Source organism: Mastomys coucha, unplaced genomic scaffold (genome assembly GCF_008632895.1).
Source record: "Mastomys coucha isolate ucsf_1 unplaced genomic scaffold, UCSF_Mcou_1 pScaffold21, whole genome shotgun sequence".
NCBI classification, from domain to species: domain Eukaryota; kingdom Metazoa; phylum Chordata; class Mammalia; order Rodentia; family Muridae; genus Mastomys; species Mastomys coucha.
In genome coordinates, this window is record NW_022196904.1 from 135,448,575 (window position 1) to 135,454,573 (window position 5,999).

Sequence of the window (5,999 nt, forward strand, 5' to 3'; positions counted from 1 at the left end):
TGTGTGTGTGTGTGTGTGTATGTGTGTGTACGAAGTCAAGGGCAAAGAGTACATTTGTCTATCACTCTGCACCTTAGTTTTTGAGTCATGACCACTCACTGAGCTTATCAATTCGGCTGGGTTGGCTGGCCAACCCAGGGATTCCCCAGTCTCCACCCCTACCCTCACTCTTCTTCAGCACTCAGTAACAAGATGTGCGGCTGTGCCCAGCTTTTATGTGGGCACTGGGAATCTGAATTTAGGTTCTCATGCCTGTGTAGTTGGACTTCACCAATTGAGCCATTTCCCTAGCGGAAGAAGTGAGGCTGTTGGCTGCATGCTCTGAAGAGAATGTAGAGCAAAGCAGTCCCTCTCTTTCCCTTTTGGCAAGTGAGCCATTTTGTCCACACATGCTCCCACTGTGATGTGCTTCCTCAGGACACTGGGACCATAGTCTGAAACTTCAGAAATCAAGAGCCAAAGTAGAACCTTCACTTCCTACACTGCCTGATTTCAGGGGTTACAGTCAAGAAAAACTACCTGGTGCATTAGTTAATTAATTACTTGATAGAAAAAAGAAAGGAAGGAAGGAAGGAAGGAAGGAAGGAAGGAAGGAAGGAAGGAAGGAAGGAAGGAAGGAAGGAGACTACCTGACATAGGAGACCTTTCCTGGCCATGTGGACTATCCCTCCTTACAGAGTTCCAGGTGACTGCCTTAAGATACAGTTCTTCAGTTCTAACACCCTAGGAGCACATCCTTGACAGTTCAGTGGGCCAAGCAACTTCCTCTGTTCATGCCCAGCTTGAACACCTATTTCTATCCACACCTATTTCTAGGGCAATTTAGAGACATAAAAAGCCTTGGTTTGTGTAAAGTTCACTTTAATACAATGGATTTTCTGACAGTTTTTCTCTTTCTTTTTTAAAAACGATTTATTATTATATATAAATACACTGCAGCTGTCTTCAGACACAATAGAAAAGGGCATCAGATCTCATTATGGATGGTTGTGAGCCACCATGTGGTTGCTGGGATTTGAACTCAGGACCTTCAGAAGAGCAGTCAGTGCTCTTAACCTCTGAGCCATCTCTCTAGCCCCTTCCTTCCTTCCTTTCTTTTCTCTCTCTCTCTCTTTTTCTTTCTTTCTTTTTGATTTATTTATTTATTATATATAAGTACACTGCAGATGTCTTCAGACACATCAGAAGAGGGTATCGGATCTTATTACAGATGGTTATGAGCCACCATGTGGTTGCTGGGATTTGAACTCGGGACCTCTGGAAGAGCAGTCAGTGCTCTTAACTGCTGAGCCATCTCTCCAGCCCCCTCTTTCTTTCTTTCTTAAACATATTTACTTTATGCGTATAGGTGGTTTGTCTGCAAGTACAGCATGTGTATGCACTGCCTGTAGAATCCAGAGAAATACATCAGATTCCCTGGAACTGGAGTTATAGACAGGTGCAAGATGTCATGTGGGTGCTGGGAATAGAACTAGGGTCCTGTAGAAGAGCATCCAGAGCTCTTAACCAGTGAACCGTCTTTCCAGCTCTGTTCTGTGGGTTTTAATATATTCAGCACTGAGCATCTGTCACCACTGTTTTAAGTCTAGAATATTGTCATTATGCCCCCAAAGAAGCCCTGAGCCAATTAGCAGTGACTCCTCATCACTGGGTGTCTTAGGGTTTCCATTGTTGGGAAGAGATTGTTATGAAATATAATGTGGTGGTGACCGGGTAGAGGGATACCTGGCGGGCCCATGCCAAGGTGTCCACCTGAGAAATCACACCATGTGACAGACCTGATATAAGGGAAGTTTATTGTGGGGAAAGAGAGTGAAGACTCAGGGAAGAGGTAGAAAGGGAACAGAGAAAGACGGAAAGAGGAAGAAAGGAAGAGAGGCTGGCCAGGAACATGTACGAAGAGAGAGAGAGAGAAAAGGAGGGGGGAAGGGAGAGGGAAAGAGGGAGGGAGGAAGAGGAGGAAGGAGAGGAGGAGGAGGAGGAGAGAAGAAGGGCTGAGGTAGCAAGTAGTCTTCTTCTACAACGCCAGGCTACCTGCACCTGGTGGCAGCACAGGTAGTAATGGTGGCAGGTGATAGACACACACACACACACACACACGAGACAGAAAATGAAGGTTAGGAAAAAAACCTTTATATCGGGTGTACATTTGAAACCTTTAGACCCGTGGACTCGGTAGTTGGGGGAGGGGAGTCCCAAAACCAGGGAACTGGGGGAGGAATCCCACCCTCTGGAACAGGCAACAGGTGGGAAACTCAGTCTGCTGACCGACAAGGGTACTTATCCAGATGAAGTCCCCTTGACCCACGAGAGGTGGATCCAAGTGGGTTTCCTGAGATTTACAAGAATCTTTTTAAGTTTACAAAAAGAGGTAAGATTTAAGCACATTAAACTGTTTGTATTGAAATCCATAGTGTAGATAAAGGTAGTAGATACCATTTTTTTTGTGTCACAGTAGAGGCCTGGTAACAATTTTTTTTTGTTAAAAGTATGAGGTGAGCTCAGTGAAGACAGAAACCTTCTGTGAAGCAGAAGGGGCAAGGGGGCTTCTTCCCTCTATCTGGAAGACTGCATGTACAGAAATTTAACACACTGAGAGACATTTTACGTCTGTAGTTAAAAGACAACTAAAGGAAACTTAAGATCTTGAACTCGTGGCACTGATGGTTGGTTGTCTAATGGAATGTTTTACCAGAATTAGGCTAGTAATTGACCAGAACTCCGCTGATCAATGTTAGAACTCTGAACTTTTAAAGTCCTAATTTAACAGTACACAGCAAGGGGAAGACACCAGAAGCCATGCTGTCCCTTTTTTGTACCTTAACTTCTTTCTTGTTACCTTCAAGTTTGTCACATCCTCCACCTCCACAACTTGCATTTACCAAGCTAAAAACACTTTCCTAGACCCAGATATGTTCTTAGATCCTCATAACTTACGCTTTCATATCTTTAGATCTTACATAAACTTATTTAATAATTAACCATGAGACATGGGGCGATTGATTGTGGGGCGATAATCTGTGCAAACAACCTGATCCGTATTGAGCAAGAGGTCTGGAACCCTGGACACCCGATGGGTGGTAATTTTTGCCTACATGGGGTGGAAGGTGTTCGCCTATGCCTCCTGGGCCCCTAGCTCCTGTTGCAGTCACAGCCCCCCATAGTCGTCCTCCTCCCCTCCCCACCCCCGTAGGAGAGGTGTATATTGGTCACATCTTAGCAGCACTGAGCCTTCTTACATGCAAATAAGGATTCCACAAACTCTCAGTCAAACCAATGAGAAGTACCTGCTGTCAAATCCTGAATCACCCCCAAAACTGTATATAAATTCTCTCCAGGGAATTAAAAGGGTGCGAGAACTACTCCATCGTCTGAGCCTTTTGTTCTAAGAGCTGTAACACTTGGGGAGAGGTCTACTCTCCTGAAACTCGGCCTGAAGCTGCGCTCCTCACTGGCTAGTCCGCCTCTCATCTGCCCAGCCCAACCCGACTCAGTGCAGTGCGGAGCAACTGAGTGACCTGGAAAGCACCGCAGAGAGCAGAAGCGACTTCTCCTTCCTGCCCATGCTCGCTTCCCTTCGGAACTCTCGCACTGGGCCAGAGATCTCTGTGAAAGTCTCTGGTACACAGGCCCACAATCGATCGCTGGGAGCAAAGTGAGTTCCTTTAGATAAGGGTATCGCAAAAACTGACGTCTGAAACCTGTTTATGGTGAAGCCTGTGAGCAAGGCGAACCTGTTTGCTTTTTAAATAAGAGATCTTAACTAGCTAATGAGCTCCCACAGTGGTGGATTACCTTGGGGTTAGAAGCTCCTTGCCTGTTCTCGAGCTGTCAAGCTGCCGTCAGCTTACTCATCAATGTGATCAGAGATCTGAAAGGATAAATTTTAATCTGGATGCCATAGATCAATTCAAACAACAGTGATTGGTCCATGGCCCGTTGCCTAGACCGTGCTCCTAGGCTCCTGTGGTCTCTCTGGCACTGCGGGCAGAGGCAGTCTGGCCATCAGGCCCGGCAGAAGAGGCTTTTTTTCTATGGAGGAGGAACATGGGAGAAATGACTTCACCTTGTCGTAAGACACATCTTCAGAGCTAGCATTAAGACAGAACAGCATAAAATAGCAGTAGAACAGTATGAAACAATTTCAAAATTACTGATAGTTGGGGCTGGTGAAATGGCTCAGTGGTTAAGAGCACCAACTGCTCTTCCGAAGGTCCTGAGTTCAAATCCCAGCAACAACATGGTGGCTGGCAACCATCCATAATGAGATCTGATGCCCTCTTCTGGAGTGTCTGAAGACAGCTACAGTGTACTTTTATATAATAAATAAACAAATCTTTTTTAAAAATTACCCATAGTTAAATAACATCCAAATCCCTATTATATTAGATCTAGTGGAAAGAACCAAGAAGTCACTTTAGCCACGGTGGCTGGTGGCAGGAGAATGAAGCAGCATCCCTTCACACAAGTGTGCCATGGCCATGCACCAGCAAAGACATGAGTAGTTAGGCACACATTCTAAACTAGCTCTTGTTAAATCTGAATTACCTTTTTTTTTTTTTAGAGGTTTTTTTGTTTGTTTGTTTTTGTTTTGCTTTTTTGCCGGGTAGCAGTAGCACATGCCTTTAGTCCCAGCACTTGGGAGGCAGAGGCAGGAGGATTTCTGAGTTCAAGGTCAGCCTGGTCTACAGAGTGAGTACCAGGACAGCCAGGGCTACACAGAGAAACCCTGTCATGAAAAACCAAAAAAAAAAAAAAAAAAAAAAAAAAAAAAGTTGTTTTTTTTTTTTTAAAGATTCATTTATTTATTATTATATGTAAGTATACTGTAGCTGTCTTCAGACACACCAGAAGAGGGCATCAGATCTCATTACGGATGGTTGTGAGCCACCATGTGGTTGCTGGGAATTGGACTCAGGACCTTCAGAAGAGCAGTCAGTGCTCTTAACTGCTGAGCCATCTCTTTAGCCCCCTGAATTACCTTTATGATCTTGAAATTTCATCATCATATAAGAAACATTTTAAAATCAGAGTTGAATCACATACACAGTACATTGTAAAGTGTAGCTTTGATTCTGATCATCACACAAAAATCCATACCAATTTAAAAATATGAGACTTGTTGCTTTCTTAGTCTAAAAGGTGACAAGATAATAAACAGTTCATTAGGGCTGAATAGTTTTATAATTGTTGCTTTATACAACAATTAAGATGGTAAAGTCACATGGTTACTAATATTTAAAACATTTTTCTTTTGTAGATCTGTCATTTTTTTGTATTTTTTTCTTAAATGAGAGTTGCATCCAAATTAGACAGAGACATATACAGAGAGTTAAATCCAAGTTACATACACATATTTGAATTTGAGTTATATACAAATATATATACATATACATATGCCCTAAACAAGAGCTGAATAAAGCCAAATGTTATTGTAGATTGTACAGATTTTAACCTATACCCAATGAGCAACTTATAAATCCTTCAATGAGAGTTTACAGCATAACCTTAAGGTGTACATTTTTTTTGAGAGCAGAATGTAAAAAAATCAGAGATAAAAAATTTTTAAGATTTTTGGGGAAGTAGAATTTTAATGTAGGGCAGAGAAAGTGCATATAAAATATTTGAGAATCATTTGTCTGTGTCAGTGAGACTCTGGAAATCAGGAATAAAATCTGAGTCCATGAAGAGAGACAGAGTGTTCCTAGTGCAGGCCAGCTGCGGGGGGTGGGGGGGTAGGGGGGAGCTGGTCCACGTGGGCAGCCCCAGAACTGGGCAGTCCCAGAACTGGGCCGCGTGGAGGGAGAGGATTTTAGCTAGAATTTGGAATCAAATTTACAGACAAATGATCGATACATGTCAGGAGTTGTTTAACTGAGACCAGGCAAGAAGAAATGGGGTTTAGAAAAAGGAGAAATAGAGAATCCTTTCCCATTTTTCCCATCGCTTGTAGTTTCGTAGTATTTGTAGAAATATAATTGGAAAGGCAAACATGTTTA